This window comes from Schistocerca gregaria, chromosome 5 (genome assembly GCF_023897955.1).
Source record: "Schistocerca gregaria isolate iqSchGreg1 chromosome 5, iqSchGreg1.2, whole genome shotgun sequence".
Classification (NCBI taxonomy): domain Eukaryota; kingdom Metazoa; phylum Arthropoda; class Insecta; order Orthoptera; family Acrididae; genus Schistocerca; species Schistocerca gregaria.
In genome coordinates this window covers 364,946,516-364,965,133 of record NC_064924.1, presented here as the reverse complement: position 1 = coordinate 364,965,133, position 18,618 = coordinate 364,946,516, and the positions used below count along the sequence as shown (strand labels likewise).

The following is an 18,618-nucleotide window of genomic DNA, read 5'->3' as shown; positions in this document are numbered from 1 at the left end:
CGTGTCACTCATAAAGAAAATCATTTATTAATGGAATGTAGTGCTACACATCACTTAAGCATGTGAGTATATCGTTATCCAAGACGAAGCTTAAGAGATGAAAATGTAATTGATGATATACCGTGGCATGCTGTGGGGCTTCATAACAGACTGCGTCTTTCAGTGTCGTCATAGAAAGAAAGTAAGAGGAGTCAGATCAAGGGACAGCCATTGTACTGCGGCATTCCGTTTTATCTGTTGCCCAGGAAGGTTTTCATTCAGTTTTTGCGTTGCAACACGGAACGAGTGAGCCGGGGAGCTCTTGTGTTCGAATCACATACGCAGCCGCATATCCAGTGATATCCCTTCTAGACGAACAGACAGAATGTTCGTGAGAAAGTGTGTACATGTATTTCCATTTGACATACCTGTGGGAAGTAAGGTTCCCAGAAGTAATTTCCTAAGATGCCACAACGTACGTCTACAGTTAGAGGTTTTTGTTGTTGTACCTGTCGGAGCCAGTGTGGATTTCCAGTTACCAGTTATGTTATGTAAATTTACATTACCGTTGTTCTTAAATGTTGCTTCTTCGATAGAGAGCACATCTTGGATAATTGTAGTGTCGCCTCCAAAACACTGTAGAGCAAAATATCAAAACTTCTATACGACTTTCACAATCGGCTTCTCCGAGTGTGTGGTATAGTGACAGATGATGATGGTGGAATTCATGTCGATTCAAGATGCGAATGACACTCCTCTGATTGAGTTCTGGCTTATTCTCAATACGTTTCGTGTTACCATTTGCCGTATAAAAGTAGCATGCGGAACTTTTCGTCATTGGTGGTCTTGTTTGCATACAAGGTATGCTGAAGCAGAAACGACCTGCCCATAGAAGACACATTTCCTGCTACTTCTGCAGTGCAGACAACGAAACAGTCGTCGATACATCGACATAGCCTGAAATGAGCGTGTTTACAACGCGATGGTTGATTCCTGCGGACTTCTTTTTCAAGTTTAGAATATTTGCCGGATCATTTTCAAAAGTGTTTCTATCTCAAAATGAAAAAGAATTTTATCACAGCACTCGTCATCTAAAGCGCTTTCGGATGCCGTTAGAAAATGTCATGGTATTATTTTAAAGATATATGCTTCACTATCTCTGGCGATACAATATCCAAAACTACTTATTACATATCAAAACGTATACTTCTTTCAGTACTATCGTATACCACAGAGCTCGTTTCGATATCTGGAACCAGTCACGAAATAAAACGGATGTTTGCATTTTAGGTGACTATAGATGGTGTATCAGCTATACCTTGCATCTCAAATATGATGGAAATATAATTATTGAAGTGCTGTTATCACAGTTTAGATTGATAGTCAAGGTCTTGCATTGCTAGCCGACCATCAGATTATAATAATACATAGAATGTATATTTTTTGTGGAAACATACACACTTTTTTATGTTTAACAATGCCTAAGAACTATAAAAAACTAAAAGTATGGTAAACAGAATGTCTGTGGTGTTTGTTGCAGCAGTCAAGTGCATGTCGTTTACGAGCTACCTGGTTAAATAGCTGTGGCAGCACACTCTAAAGAACAGCACGAGAGCATACACTGTGCAGATTCTCACCAGAACAATTGACTATCACTGGTTGTATTCAAAATGACCACCAGCAGCGAAAATATACACCTCCAGTATGATTTGGAACGTCTGCTACACACGTGCCAGCATTTCAGTGGAGATGTCGGAGCAGACTACAGTAATACGTCGTTGCATATCATTGGGTGTAGTTGTTACGTCCTTGTAGGCAGCGCCCTTCACCTTTCCCCACAGAAAAAAGGCTACAGGCGTCAAATTCGAGGAAAGGGTAGACCAATGTACAGGTCTTCTCGAATCCAACGATATGGCAACAGTTCGTTAAGACATACTTTAATATATCGTGTACCATTGGCTGGACAACCATAATGGTGGTACCAAATGTTCCCCCTAGTGTCCACAGGAACGTCTTCTAGGATCTGTGGAAGATATCTGTTAGGAGGCTGGGATACATGTGCGTCTACGAAATACTGGCCTATGAGCTGATGATTCACTATTCCCTAAAAGAAACTACAGGGACTCTGACGTTAAACATGACGAAGCTAACGGGAATTGTAAAGAGATTAATAGTGCATGTTTCGGCGGTTTACCTGGCCACGATTGTAAATGTTGCTTCATCACTAAACAAGATACTTGATACATTTGGAACAACCCGTCTTAATGCCCATGTACAGAAGTTAATTGTACTTCTTGGTCGAGAGATGTGTGATAAGGATGGAACCTGTCGATGGAGAATGCGCAGGACACTTGCCTGACTCATACCACTTCCTCGTGCTATTGCGCGGGAGCTAAATTGCGGATCAACTGCAATAGCAGCAGAAAGAACATTGATTTTCCCCTCATCTATGGTCACTTGTTTCCTTCTGTTACGTCGTCTAGGCATTACACTACCACTTTCACGTAAATGGTTGAAGAGGATGTTATATAAGTGCCGAGATGGTTGGCGTATATGCAAGTTGAATAGCGCTAACGAATGTCGGTATGGACACTTTTAAAAATACGGTGTCTCTTAAACAACTCGCACTAGAATCCTGCAACGAACACTATTGACATTCTAATTTAGACAATTCTTAAAATTACATTTGTGACTTTGATGAAAGGCGTATGTAACGTAAGTCTCTGTAATTCTTCACTGTACAGAATCTTACTTCACCTAAAACGTATGTAAGGAAAGAAGAGGAATCGAGCTTAAATGAGCTGTTCAACGTGATTTGACATCCAAGAAAGTATTTATCAGGAACTCACGTTCGACACCCATTTTCAACGGTCCCCAAATCATACAAATGCGACGTAGATCCCATTAAATTATTCATAATCAGAGCTTACACTGTTGTCAACTACAAGAAGCTAAGCTATTCTTCTTTGACAGGTGCTGTGGTTCAATCACTCATCTCTGTCTAATATAATCAGAGCATTATCTCTTCATAACGTAGTTCTTATGGTGTTCTACATTTATGAAATCCCTTTAATTGCAGTAATAGTGTCACAATTTTATTTTAAGTCATATGTCTTAACTCGTATCCCATAGTAAGGTGCATTTTTTTAAGTGCTATCACGACATGAAGAACTGTAACTGGAAATAATATTAACTCATAAACGTAAGGAAGCAGTTAAATAATAGGGGTTCACTTAATTTTGGTTATTTATGTATGGGTCAACAGCCACAGTACATTCCTTAAAAGGAGTCAATTTCCTGCATCGACATTTCTTTTATTTTTAAATAAACACGTTGCTCCATCATAGAGGAATTAGCTAATTTCACCGCTTATGCATTATCAGACTACCACACCACTTGTATTGTTACTCTTATAGCTTGTTATAATACACACGAGTGTGATGCGATGTGCTACCTACGAAATAAAGGGTTTCTTTCGAAATAAGATTAAAGAAAAACCCTAGGAGGAAACGACTTGTTTTAGGGTAGTCCTTTCTCTTCAGCCTTGTGGAAGAAGAAACTTCAGTGACAACAATATACCAGATGAAGCCAAGTAGTAAGAAGCAATTCAAGAAATAATTAATGGGAATATTAATATAGCTCTAATAGTTGGAAGAAAGAGCGAGTCACATCTGTTTACAACAAGTGTAACAAAAGTGATCCACAAAACTACCGTCCAATATTTTTGACATCGATTTGTTGTAGAATCTTAATCAAACTTTCTGAAGGGTTACTAGGTGTCTAGAACTGAACCAACCAGGATGTATTTCGAAGACATCGATTACACGAAACCCAATTCGCACTTTTCTCATATGACATACTGAAGCTGTACGCTTAACACAAGTACGATCGTATGGAGTATCAAGTAAAATTTGTGACTGGAGAAAGGATTTTTTTGTTATGGAGGACGCAGCCTGTTGCATTGAATGCAGAGTCATGGAGAGAAGTAGAAATAATTTCGGAATTGCTTCAGTTATATGTATTGATACCCATGATTTTCATGCTGTACGAGGGGCGTTTGAAAAGTTCGTTCAAAGTCTGAGAGATGGCATCACCGGCGCTTATCGAGGTCATTTTTAGTTAGTAGCAGCTTTGCAAAGAAATTACACAAGGTTCAACCATATTGGTCTATTTATTTGTGTTAGGCACTCGTGTGAATCAAAGAAGTCGACTGATTGAAAAAAATGGGCAACAATGAATTTCGTGTGGTGATTAAACATTACTTTATGAAAGGCAAAACGCCTCATGAGAGTAAAGAGGAGGTTGATAAACATTACGGTGACTCTGAACCTTCGATTAGAACAGTTTATAAGTGGTTTCAAAATTTTCGGAGTGGCCATTTGGGGACAAGATGGTGAATGTTCTGGACGCCCTGTGGAGGTTACGACTCCAGAAATCATTGATAAAATCCATGATATGATCATGGATGAAAGAAGAGTTAATTTGCGTGAGATTTCTAGTGCTGTGGGCATCTCGGATGAACGGGTAAATAATATTTTGCATAAACATTTGGACATGAGAAAGCTATTCGCATGATGGTTTCCGCGGTTGCTCACACTTGACTAAAAACGGAATCGTATGAAATGTTGCAAGGATTGTTTGCAGCTGTTCAGGAAGAATTCGCAGCTCGTTTCGTCACTTTGTATGAAACATGGATACATTACTATACTCCTGAGGCCAAACAACAATCTAAACGATGGGTTACCAAGGGAGAACCTGCAACAAAAAAGGCGAAAGCCATTCCTTTGGCCGGAAAGGTTAAGGCGACTGTCTTTTGGAATTCGTAAAGGATAATCCTCATCTACTATCTGGAAAAGGGTGAAACTATTGCAGGTGCATATTATTTATCGTTATTGGACCGTTTGAAAACCGAGCTGAAAGAAAAACGCAGGCGATTGGACCGCACAAAAGTCCTTCTCCGTCACAACAATTCACCAGTACACATCTCAGCAGTTGTGGTCGCAAAATGAATGGAAACAGGATTCCAACTAATTTCACATCCCCCATATTGTCCAGACGTGGCTCCATCGGACTACTATTTGTTCCCCAACTTGAAGAAATGGCTGGCGGGACAAATATTTTATTCAAACGAAGAGGTGATTGCAGCAACTAATAGCTATTTTGCAGACTTGGACAATTCCTATTATTCCGAAGGGATCAACAAATTAGAACAGCGTTGGAAGGTATTAGTCTAAAAGGAGACTATTTCGAAAAATAAAAAAAAGGTTTACCTCAAACACGTAAGTAGTTTTTTTTGCACGGACTTTTAAAACGCTCCTCGTATGCTAATGACATTGCGGATCATATTAACTGATATGAAACGGATCATATTAACAGTAACCTTATGATTTTCGCAGATAGTTTAGTTCTTTGTAATCAATTAATCTAAGGAAAAATACACCACCAATAGTCATTCAGTTCTAGATACCATATCAAAGTGGTGCAAAGATTTTCAGTTTGCTTTAAAAGTTAAGAAATAAGTACGCTGTTCACAAAGCGTAGTACCTCTTGACCACAATAGCAATGGGTCACAGTTAGAATGGGCTAACTCATACAAATACCTAGGTTTAACGCTTCCTAGGGACTGAAACTGAACGATGACATGGGCTGAATTGTAGGTAAAGCAGGTGACAGACATCGATTTATTGGTAGAATACTAGGGAAACGAAATCAGTCTGCAAAAGATATTGGTTACATATCACTCGTGCCATATAAGCAATATGCAACGGGATAAACCCCAAGTAACTTGTCCAATTGGACATAACCTCTAACGTGCACTTCACAGTGGTCTGTGAAGTGTAAATATAGATGCAGAAAAAGGTAATATTGGAAGAAGTCAAGAGAGCCCATACCGGGGCAAACGGGGGCCGCGCTCCATCCGCTTCTCTGCCTCCCATGGAAAGAAAAAATATAGCGCAACCAGATGACTCAAAAGACTGTATTACACAGGTTTCTAAGAGGGTTGTAACTGGAACATTTTTGTCGCTACTTACAAGTCCTAGTCGCCAACCGTCTTCCAAAACATTAAAATTAATTCGTATCCCCCATAGTGCCCATCCCCCCTCCCCTCCTACAAATTATTATATGGGATCTCTTGGAAGGAATGTTGATGTGTTTCACTTTAGAAGAGGAGAAGTAAATCAACCGACTCAAACCCAATCTGTCTAATAGTTCTGTCTACACTCCGGATCTAAATGCTACAAAATCATATCTATAATGGTTTCAAAGAGCTGTTTCATGATCGTAAGGAATTGCTGATTTTGTATTGATCATAGTGTAGATAAAATAGCAATTGCTAGCTTAATCCGCATATGACCGTCCGTTATGCACTTTAGTAATTTTATGAAGCTTTTCAGATGCACAGTGCGTGTAGGTACGCACTGTGGGTAGGTACTGCATTTAGTCTAATGTGTAGCAAAGTACACGAAGTTGCTAAATATGGTACAATTTTAAGACAGTTTGAATTAGATCTTGAAGAAGTCCTGGTTTACTGTTGTCTTGCGATGGAAGCTTCTTTCTTTACACTTAATTGTTTAATCTTAAAGATTTTTACACTGGTCATACAAGTTGGGGAGGGGGGGGGGGGGTGAACAGGGGGGCGACGAAGGTGATGTCAAGCAAATGGGAAAAATTGGGTTAGATTTTTTCTTATAAAGCACAGAAATTAGGTATCAGAAAGAAAGCCGACAATAACGCGCAATAACAAGGCTCTTGGGTTCAGTAGCGAAAACATGGAAAAATCTCCTGACCTTTTGGAAGATGTATTACACTTGTAGTTTAAAAGTAGAATACGTTTTTTCGGGTCTAATGCGTTCTTCTAATTTTGTTAAGTGATACTTCCACTACTTTAGGAGGTCCGATTGTGGCAACTGTCTTTCAGTTTGGCAATTTGCAACGATTTTGAAAAAAAAACATAATAACTTTTTTAACAGTAAAATGCAAATGACGCAAACATTACAAAATACATGTTCCAGCCCTATAATCTAAATTTTTTGCTATTTCCTATTTTTTAATTAAAACATAATGTGGGCCGGTTACGGTAACCTTTCGCTATTATAACTTTTTAAATAGCCTCGTATTGGATTGAATGCGTTGTAGTTGCGTTCTGTAGATATTTATTACAAATAATTTTAAAGTAAAAGTGTATCAAAAACAGCCAATGCGTAGAACATTAATTGTATGTTCCTCATCTTTATTTATTATTCTTGTTGCTCTATAGTTAATTTCTATTATATAGCATGAGAACCAGAGTAAGTATAGGTGTACCCACTGCGTTAACCACGGAGTCACCTGTCGGCAGGTGCTGAAACGAAGTGAACCATTTGCCCCGGAGTTAGGTCCACCATCGTCCGCCTGATGTCGCCACGCGTATAGACGGGCGTGACTTTCTTACGTAACCAGCAGGGAAACGCGTGCTTTCAGACGGTGAGCATGAGGATAACGAGCTGGCGGCTACCGGCGCCTACCGGCTTGGCTGCCTCTACGGCGCCGGAGAGGACAGTGCGCGACGAGTGAGTAATTAGCGACTGCTGCATTTCAGGCAGGGCTCTGCATTCGCATTTGAGATGCTCACTAACTGAAAATTCTCCAGTTGTAACGCTAAGGCCTTTTATATCATGTTGCTTCTTCAGACGACATACTAGGGAATATGGTTTACGGTTATGCTCAATTAACTTCTTCACCAGCTTTCTACGTCAGTATGGGGAGAGACGGTGAATACGGAGTAGTAATTCGGAATACGGAGAAAACTGATGATACAACGTAGAATAAAAGGTCGATATCAGAATTTTCGAAATTTTGATTTTGACTTCACGTCGGTTTGATGTTCGCTCAAAGTCCAGGCTGTTCCTTTCAAAGAGACTGCGTCTTATTCTGTCAGCCAATGTCTCCGCATGCAGGGAGTCCGTAGACGGAGTGTACCAAAACACCGCCCACAAATCTTCAGAGGTGATTGTATGGATCAAAACAAGAAAAAAAACCTGGTAAATGTGGGCTCTAAAGTGCATACCTTAACAGCTATGAGCGTTGTTTCATCTTCACTGCTGTGAAGCACATCTGCCGAACGAGTGCTCTTGGCTATTGAGGTCTGCCTTTTAGAGAATGTTTACTCGATATATTTTTCTTTTGTTGCTTCCTACCACCCCCTCACAAAATAAAGAAAACGAAGTGCTTGCGTAGGTACGCATTTGGCGCACATGTTGACTAGCATGTTTTCTTGGCTTGTTTCGCGCTACTACCTAAAAAAGTTTGTCAGTGTTTTTCTAGTTCTACCTTTATAACAATTTCAATATAAATGGGTCTCTTAACTGCAGTCTTTCTATCTTTTATGGTCATCACTCTGGTTTGATGCGGCCCGCCACAAACTCCTCCCTGTGCTAACCTGTTCATCTCAGAGTAGCACTTGCAACCTAAGTCCTAAATTAATTGTTGGATATATCCCAGTCTCTGTGTTCCTCTACAGTTTTTGCCCTCTACAGCTCCCTTTATCACACTGGCAGTCATTGCCTCATGTCGTAGCACATGTTCTATCATCCTGTCCCTTTTCCTTTTCGATGTCTTCACATTTTTTCCTGCAGCCATTTCGTCTTAGCTTCCCTACAGTTCCTATTTATTTCATTCCTCAGCGACTTGTATTTCTGTATTTCTGAGTTTTCGAGGAACTTTTTGTACTTCCAACTTTCATCAATCAACTGAAGTATTTCGTCTGTTACCGAAGGTTTCTTCGCAACTGTACTGCCTACTTATTGCTGTTTCTATAGCCTTAAAGAACGTCAAGCGTATCGCGTCATTCCTTAGTACTTCTGTATAGCTTATTGATTCTTCATGACTAATATCTTAAATTTCAGACCACTCTTAATCACTGCTATAGTGTGGTCTGAGTCTGTACGCCTGGTTACGCCTTAGTATCAACTCGAAAATTCATACAGCTGCATTCTTGTCTTATTTATTCGTTTTTCAAGCAGGATTTAAATTAAATATAGTTAATGACTACAAGTGAGAGCAAAAAGTGCCTGCTGTTCATGTTAGTAGTGGTAGAAGACGTCTGTTGAGAAAATGAAATAAAACAATTTATTGTCTTATGTGAATCTTGGTCTAAATTCTGTTAGAAATGTAAGACAAACATTTTTCACTCTATTAGGATAAATAACTCTCTGTTTTAATATAACGTACACTTTCGACTGTCAAATAGGAAAGTGAGTGAAAAGTTCTCCAAATGCTGTTCAGAAAACATTTTATTGGTATTATTACATCTAAAAGCTTCAAAGACAGGTCATCTTTATTGAATGGTATACTCTGGCAGCACACAGTCGTCAGAATGTTTTAACGTTGCCTCCTGAAGTTTCAAGAAAATGTATTTCAGCCCCAGGGGCTGCAGCGTCAATCATATGAAGAGGCCTTTCAGACCTCTCAATGTTAAGTATCTTAGTTGCTTTCTAACCAGCCAGAGAATTATGAGACAGTGAAATTACTGTTCAGTTCTATGAAAAAATCATCCCTTTCGTGTCTCCAAGACTCTTATCTGAAACGGCCTTTGGTGTTATTTTTTCTGCGTCTTACTATGTATCGTGGAAATTAATGAATATATTGTTAAATACATTTCGTTTGCATACTAATTCTAATAAACTGTACTGTCACTTCTTACTTCTTACTTTTTCTATCTTTTGTAACACACACATTAGCTCTTCGATGTTTATACATCTCTTGCACGACCTCATTAATTTTCGTCACTTACAATCACACCTTCTTCACTTCACGTCTGTACATCTAGTCCTTCAGTCGTTCAAACCTTCATTTTCATATATTCGAAGTCCAGAAAATCTCCCGGCATCCCTATTTTTCATACTGCCCCTCTACATTTCATTCAGTTGTCTGTTTCTCCGATTTTTCATAGATATTTATGTATCTGGGCATAACATACACTCAACAGGAAATGTACACGTACAGTATTTTACATATTACTTTACATAATACATACATATAAACATTCTAGGAATAACAAAATTTTAAAAATTAAAATATAAAAATTGATAGAAATAATGATACACCACGAAGGAATTGTCCGAATGGGACAGAAATCGGTAGGTGTGATGTACATGTTACATGTGCAGACAGACAAATGATTACAATTTCAGAAAAATTGTATGATTTGTTCAAGAGAAGAGCTTCACAAATTTAATAATTCAGTACGGTTTGGTCAACTCCTGGCTCTTATGCAATCAGTTATTTGAACTGACATTGATTGATACACTTGTTAGATGTCATTGTGAGGGATTTCGTGCCAAATCCTGTCGAACTGGAGCTTTAGCCCGTCGAAATCCCGAGCAGGTGGGGTATCCCTACCCACAATTCTCCAAATATTCTTATTTGGGGAGAGATCCGGCCATCTCCCTGGCCAAAGTAAGATATGGCAAGCACAAAGGAAAATGAATCTCTCGCTACGTGCAGCTGGGCATTATCTTGCTGAAATGGAAGCCCAGTATGGCTTGCCAAAAGATAACAAAACGGGGCGTAGAATGTCGTGGACGTACCGCTGTGTTGTAAGGGGATCGGAGAGACAACCAAAGGGATCCTGCTATGGAAAGGGCTCATTTCGAAAGGGTGGCGGGGCACACCACTGAAGACAACTTTACTGCAGTCAGTGAGGTTACAGGGCAAAGACGTCTCTGGAGATGGGCCGAACAGCAGTAGGATACCAACTTGACCGTCGCCACCATGCTGCCCCACAATCACGAGTGACGGTCTGAGGTGACATTTGCTTTCATACAAGGACCCCTTGGGTTTTTATCCTCGGCGCCTACCAGCACAACCGTACGTCGACGATATTCTACGCGTCGTTCTATTGCCCTTAATGGTAAGCCATTCTGGACTTACACTTCAGCAAGGTAATGCCCACTCACACACGGTGTCTGAGTTTCTGTTGCTTTTCTTAGTGTTTGTCAAACCCTGCCTTGGCCAGAAAGGTCACTAGGTTTCTTCCCCATTGGGAACGTTTCTAAGATAATAGGCAGGGCCGGCAACAAGCTCGGGATTATCAGACCTAACGTGTCAATTGGACAGTATGTGGCACGATATCCCTCAGGCACCAACACCTCTACCAGTCAGTGTCATTCCACATTACTGCTCCCATGTGAGCACGAGGTGGACCGACGCTTTACTGATTTGTTCATTTTGTGAAGCTCTTTCTCTTGAGTAAATCATCAGATTTTTATGAAATTATGGTCATGTTTCTTCCTGGACATGTACATGATATCTAACGATCACTGTCCCGCTCCTGCGTCTTTTTTCACTTAGAATGTATTTCATAGATGGCAACAATGAACTAGAAAAAAGCTATAAGTAATTAAAGGGCATTTCTTCATAATGATACGATCGAAAGGGAAATGTTTATAATTCTCTAGTAACCCCAGAAACTGCTAGTTACCTTGATGATCATTAATAAATATTTCTCTCTGGTGAGAAACCTTCTGAGCATTTACGTTGTAACCGCAATGGTGTTTTCAGAATGTCACATTGACAAGGGTATGGCATGCTTCATACTGAAAATAAGAGTGGCTGAAGATTTACTTCAATAAAAATTTAAGGAAGTGTGAAAATAAGAACGCAGTCACTGTTTAATAAACACAACAATAATTTATTATGTACCGATATCAAAAATTACGGAGCCTTTTATTAAAATCCGCAGTCTAATAGACGATGTAAATGCATTAAAACTGTCTACTGGGTGGCTCTTTAATTTATGCTACAACTAGAACAGCATGAAACACAGTTCAGTGCAGTAAATATCGTTTCAGTGATTAACATCATACTACAGCTACACGAGTAGATCAAGGAAAGGATACAAATAGAACAGACGACTGCAACTCCATAGAGTAGCAGAACATGTGACTTGGGGGGAAGGGGAGGGATGGGAAGGATATGATGGACATTATCCTTTTCAATGAAACCATCCTGACATTTTACCTTCAGAAATTTATGGAAAGCACAAAAAATGAAATCTGGTTGGACAAAAGGCCATTTATACAAATGTCTGCTAGTGCTGACCACTGGGCAACCTCGCTGCGTCGTGACTGCAGAAGTGCCGCCGATGTGAATGATTAAGGCATTGGGAATTAATGTTTCACGATGAAATGCTGACCACTTGATATGATAGTTCAATAGATAAATTGTGTACTTTGTGCCAGATAAGTAATCTTTTTTCTAAATGTGTTTTACCAAATGAGATGCCAATATTCGACTGAATTTATAATATCACTCTTCATACTTTATGATAATCGTTTGTAGAACTTGGGGAATAATTGTGATAGAATTGTCATTGGTAGTACTGTATCGACCAAGAAAAGTATGCCTATCATTTGGTTAGTCACATTTCGTACACTCGTCATAATACCTGAAAGACTTCATCAGCAAAAGAAGTCTCCTAGTATGAAATGTCGACTTCGTAACTTTATGTTTTAGTAGCATCAGATGTGTATACACTTGGGAAGTGGATAACTGGAAGACTGTAAAAGTAAAACTATCAGTGTTACATGCTGAGGTACTGGTAGTTCAATATCAAATGGATAGTAAAGTAGAAGGAGCAGAGTCAAGTGTATGTAGTACAGGTCCCTCGGCAAGAATTTGGATATTAGGCAACGAAAGAACGGAAATAACTGGAAGACACCATCTACGCTGTCAAAAGTCTAACGATTAATTGCAAGAAAAAATGAACTACTCTGCTTAAAAAATTCGCTCCTTTGCATTCGTGCACATTTTAGTCGCAACTTTCTAAATTTTAGTTAACACGTTTTTAACTTATAATAAGGTCAACAAGTGTTGCACCTCTCCAGTCTCATTTACACTTTATTTTTTAACAGTAGAAGTACCTCTCCAAAGTGTGGCAAGTAACGACGATGTTCATCAACGATTGTTCTACTGTGGTACGAAGCTATTTTGACACCGGCGAAATAAGGTAAGTGAATTTCGCAGGTTTTCCTTCGAAAACAATTCGATGAAAGAAAACATAATAGCATTTTCTAATTTATCAAAAGAAAACACTGCTCAGAAGAAGCAGGGGAACATACAAATCAACGTCAAGAATCTGTTTTGGTACACGCGGTACCTCTGATCTTATTGCATGACTTGAGATATTTGCTGGCATTATATGCAACAATTAAAATCATCTGTTAGCCGTGTCAAGCATTACGGTGTAAGGTGACCCCCGAGAAGGAAGTGAGTACAGATGTACCAGAATTTTCTAGTGTGGCACACAGATGGTGGTTGCAATTTGTAGTCGTTGTATTCAACCAAGTACATGCAATGCGACATCTTAACACAATGCAAATTCAAGGGTCGTTCCCATTTGATTAAAGGATGGCCTTTCCTTACGTTGCTGCAGATGCCAATGTCCCTCCATCGGTCATCCGTAGGTTTTTACATGCTACAGGAACACAGGTCAGTACACAAGGTGAGTTGGACAAGGTCGGCGACAAATATAACCCCTCTTTGCGTTGGGGAGTTTCATGGATATCGCCAGAGCAGTACTAGACGATCTCAGAAGGGCTACTGGAATCGCTGTGTCCGATCAGACTGTAATGGACAGCTTCCGAGAAAGGAAAGTATGACCCAGACGTCCTGTTCGAGTACCTCGCTTGCCACATCTTGCAGCTCACTGTCAGCTCTGCTGTGGCAACTGGCAAATTCTTCACTGGCGAAAAGTATTATTCACAGACGAGTCCACATACCCTCTGGGAAAGATAATGGTTGTGCTCGTGTGTGGCGACCCGGTGAGCAGTACCTCAGAACTCCGAAATGTTGTCCAGAAATCGGCAGATCTCGCAGGTTCTGTGACGATGTGGAGAGGCTTCAGTGTTGACAGCCATACAGATCTTGTCGTTCTCCGTGGTAAGCTTGCCGCAAGGCAGTTTATCTAAGAGGTCCTGTTAGGCCATGTGGTCGGTTCTGCATTCGATAGACGCTCCGAACTCCTTCTTATGCAGGGGACCACCTGGAGCGTGTCAGCAGGGATGTCTTGCGAAGTTTGGACATTAAAGCAATGGAAAGGCCGGGGACGATTCCAAACCTAAACCTCATCGTGGAAATGTGGAACAGGCTTGACACATGGTAGTAATCCTGCTCCACCACAAATTCGCCAAGAACTCTCATGAGCTTTCATTGAAGAATGGAAACGGATGTCACAGAGTGACGTCCGTAGACTTAGCTGGGGTCACAGCAGCACCGATACGGGTGAATTCCGCCGCCTGCCGGTATCTGACGAAGATGGCCGATCTTTTCAAATCAGTAAGCGACTACTTGTGTGGACACACTGTAGCCGAAAGTGCAGATTTCGGACGACAGTCGGTGAAATTCTAATTAGTTTGTTTTCTGCAGTAGAGTCGACCGATGTCCCGACTCACAAAATATTGACTGCGAGAAACGGATAAGTAAAGCTGTGAGTACTGCGCATGAGTCGTGCTTTGGTAGCTCAGATGGTAGAGCACTTGCCCGCGAAAGGCAAAGGTCCCGAGTTCGAGTCTCGGTCGGGCACACAGTTTTAATCTGCCAGGAAGTTTCATATCAGCGCACACTCCGCTGCAGAGTGAAAATCTCATTCTGGAAACGTCCCCCAGGCTGTGGCTAAGCCATGTCTCCGCAGTATCCTTTCTTTCAGGAGTGCTAGTTCTGCAAGTTTCGCAGAAGAGCTTCTGTAAAGTTTGGAAGGTAGGAGACGGATACTGGCAGAAGTAAGGCTGTGAGTACCGGACGTGAGTCGTGCTTCGGTAGCTCAGTTGGTAGAGCACTTGCCTGCGAAAGGCAAAGGTCCCGAGTTCGAGTCTCGGTCGGGCACACAGTTTTAATCTGCCAGGAAGTTTCATATCAGCGCACACTCCGCTGCAGAGTGAAAATCTCATTCTGGAAACGTCCCCCAGGCTGTGGCTAAGCCATGTCTCCGCAGTATCCTTTCTTTCAGGAGTGCTAGTTCTGCAAGTTTCGCAGAAGAGCTTCTGTAAAGTTTGGAAGGTAGGAGACGGATACTGGCAGAAGTAAGGCTGTGAGTACCGGACGTGAGTCGTGCTTCGGTAGCTCAGTTGGTAGAGCACTTGCCCGCGAAAGGCAAAGGTCCCGAGTTCGAGTCTCGGTCGGGCACACAGTTTTAATCTGCCAGGAAGTTTCATATCAGCGCACACTCCGCTGCAGAGTGAAAATCTCATTCTGGAAACGTCCCCCAGGCTGTGGCTAAGCCATGTCTCCGCAGTATCCTTTCTTTCAGGAGTGCTAGTTCTGCAAGTTTCGCAGAAGAGCTTCTGTAAAGTTTGGAAGGTAGGAGACGGATACTGGCAAAAGTAAGGCTGTGAGTACCGGACGTGAGTCGTGCTTCGGTAGCTCAGTTGGTAGAGCACTTGCCCGCGAAAGGCAAAGGTCCCGAGTTCGAGTCTCGGTCGGGCACACAGTTTTAATCTGCCAGGAAGTTTCATATCAGCGCACACTCCGCTGCAGAGTGAAAATCTCATTCTGGAAACGTCCCCCAGGCTGTGGCTAAGCCATGTCTCCGCAGTATCCTTTCTTTCAGGAGTGCTAGTTCTGCAAGTTTCGCAGAAGAGCTTCTGTAAAGTTTGGAAGGTAGGGGACGGATACTGGCAGAAGTAAGGCTGTGAGTACCGGACGTGAGTCGTGCTTCGGTAGCTCAGTTGGTAGAGCACTTGCCCGCGAAAGGCAAAGGTCCCGAGTTCGAGTCTCGGTCGGGCACACAGTTTTAATCTGCCAGGAAGTTTCATATCAGCGCACACTCCGCTGCAGAGTGAAAATCTCATTCTGGAAACGTCCCCCAGGCTGTGGCTAAGCCATGTCTCCGCAGTATCCTTTCTTTCAGGAGTGCTAGTTCTGCAAGTTTCGCAGAAGAGCTTCTGTAAAGTTTGGAAGGTAGGAGACGGATACTGGCAGAAGTAAGGCTGTGAGTACCGGACGTGAGTCGTGCTTCGGTAGCTCAGTTGGTAGAGCACTTGCCCGCGAAAGGCAAAGGTCCCGAGTTCGAGTCTCGGTCGGGCACACAGTTTTAATCTGCCAGGAAGTTTCAGTATCGTACGTTGTCTTAACATTAGGGTGTACAGATATGCCAAGTATCAATTAAAAAACCATCTGGCTGCGAAATCCCTGGTCTACCAGGACAGAGAGGATGGAGTTATATTTGTAGAAAGGGGGCCAAAATAAGTTACTGTCGGTTGCAATCAACATATAAACTTTATTTCTTAAAACAATCATACAAGCAAGAATCAAAACCTCTCAACGTTTTAACGAAAGACCTCCTTTCATTAATCGAAAATCCAAAGCACAAGGCTCAAACAAGGAATAGAGGTACATGAGTTCTCCCTGATGTTTCACCCCTTTACAAAAGTTTTTTTTTATCTTCAATATAAATAGTCTGAAAACCTTGGCTTAAACTATTCCCATAGAACTCGGCTGAAGGCCTCACATTAATCAAGAACAGTGTTATGGCTTAAGGCCGAGACAAATATTTTCAATGTTTAATGTAAGTAGGCTGAAAACTTGGCTGAAGGCTGCATAGCCTCAAAACAATTTAATGGCTTAAGGCCTACGATAAAGAGCTTCCTATTTGAAAAGGCTGAAGGCCTTATCTCAAAAAATTTCATGTAAAACTCATATTAAAGATTAACAATCTTATGAGTTAATGGCAAGACAAGGTTTTTGATTTTTTTAATTTAAGAGAGATTAAAAGTTTGCTGAAGATCACACAACATGCAGAAACCAATTTTTCGGCTTAAGGCCTGAAGAGAAGAGCTTCTAAATTTCAACTGAAATAGGCTAAAGACTCTAGCCTAAAATGCTACACATAAAACTCTGCTGAAGGCCACATACGAAACCCAAACAATGTCACTGGTTAAAGCCCAGACAAAAAAAAATAAATTTTTAATTTAAGCTGGAAAATTCGGCTAAAGGCCGCATACAAACTGAAAAATATTTCTTAGAGCTTAAGGCCTAGACAAAATTTTTAAACTTTTGATTTGAAAGGCTGAAAACTCGGCTGTAGGTCATATACCAACTTCTAAAGTATTTATGGCTTAAGGCTTAGGAACAAGCAATATTCAATTATAATTTTGAAAGGCTGAAACTGGGCTGAAGGCCACATACCAAACAAGAAACAACCTTTTTTTCCGACTTAAGCCTAAGAAGGAAAGCCTTGCAATTTTAAGAAGCTAAAACTAGGCTGAAGGCCACACAGAGTACTTAAGACTAAAAAGGAAATCACTATGTAAAACACAAGGAGCGGCGCTCAGAAGGTTCCAAGAATCGGCCTGGAAAGGTAACACTAACGCACATTTAGGTGAGACAGGCTGCCAGACCAACCTCTTAATCGGAAGGCAACCCAACCGAAAGGCAGCCGACGAACTAACCAACAAGATCAGCTCTGCTCCACCCGACCAGCAAAACGACAAGATGCGAATAGCACAACATTCTGGATACTGGTGTCAAATGCAGCCAAGTCAGAATAAACGCCCAAAACTAACAATAATACCTCAGCCATCGAACCACATGCCCTGATGGACAGCATCAACACAACGAGGAAAATACACTACCGAAAACTATGTCAACGACCACGGAAGGTCACCGAAACGTCAACAGCCACAAGCAGAAGATACCGCTGGCACACTTCATTAATGAAGTAATGAATGAAATTAAGTTACACGACACAGGAAGATGGCTGAAATTCTAGCCGACTTCAGTGCACACACATTGTCGCTCGCGAGAATCTCCCAGAAAACAGCAACCAAGATCAAAAGAAGAGATGTGATAGCAATTGCGGCTTGATAGTTGGTTAAGTGAGCATTCAACCCTACTGTCCCGGATCGGGGGGCGACAAACTACGTAACCCCCACAAGGAGCACCCCACAACTCAAATAACGCGTGCACGCCGTCAGCGGCTCCAGCCTGATCAAGCGCCACGGAGACTTCTTTGCTGCTCTGCCCCAACTGACCAACTGTCACACACACCACAGCCAGAAAATATATCCGCCACACCAAAGATAGTACAGCAGTACTAGTATCGATACACGCTGCTGCTGTCACTCACGGAGAGAAGACAACAATGTTTTGACGGTAACCAAAGCAGAAATACGACACCACTGGATTGCAACCAATGATAAAAAAAAAACACAAGGCATGATGGGAGCCAGCCACGGCTCAGGGTCCTATAAACACAAACTAGTAAAAAACCATACAGCTTTTTGTTATGAACTTTTTTATTTCAGTGGTGTAACGAAGAGTGCACAAATGGTATGCGCCAAGTTTCGATTTACTATCTGCTCTGTTAACAATCGGGATATCACAATAGCCTAGTAACCTTTAATTATAGAGCAAACTTTCCTTTTGATTACTCCTCTAGTACCAAAAAGGAACAGAATACTGGGGACGAAATTGGAAACGTCATTTTGGAATATGAACTGAACCCGAAGACTTGTCTGAACACTCAAGTGCTGTACTACACACGATCCTAATAAAGGCGCTATGCCGATGCCGTCTTCCCACTTTTGAACTAGCTTAGCCAGCGTGGAAAAGTGGACATGAAATTTATCATAAGCTCTGGAAAACAGCGTGACTATGTATTAA

The 18,618-nt window shown here is 41.3% G+C and overlaps 1 long non-coding RNA gene across 4 annotated transcripts in view; it reads left to right on the top strand.

Moving 5' to 3' along the window:
• The first annotated feature begins 7,431 nt into the window (after positions 1-7,431).
• LOC126272318 (uncharacterized) overlaps positions 7,432-18,618 on the top strand; it is a 115,616-nt gene continuing 104,429 nt past the window's right edge. The window contains exons 1-2 of one of the 4 annotated variants that reach the window (XR_007549208.1): positions 7,449-7,529; positions 12,873-12,967. This is a non-coding gene — a long non-coding RNA (uncharacterized LOC126272318). Of the gene's footprint in view, positions 7,530-12,872; positions 12,968-18,618 lie in introns of all 4 variants that reach the window. The other 3 variants (XR_007549206.1, XR_007549207.1, XR_007549205.1) reach the window with 3 other exon arrangements.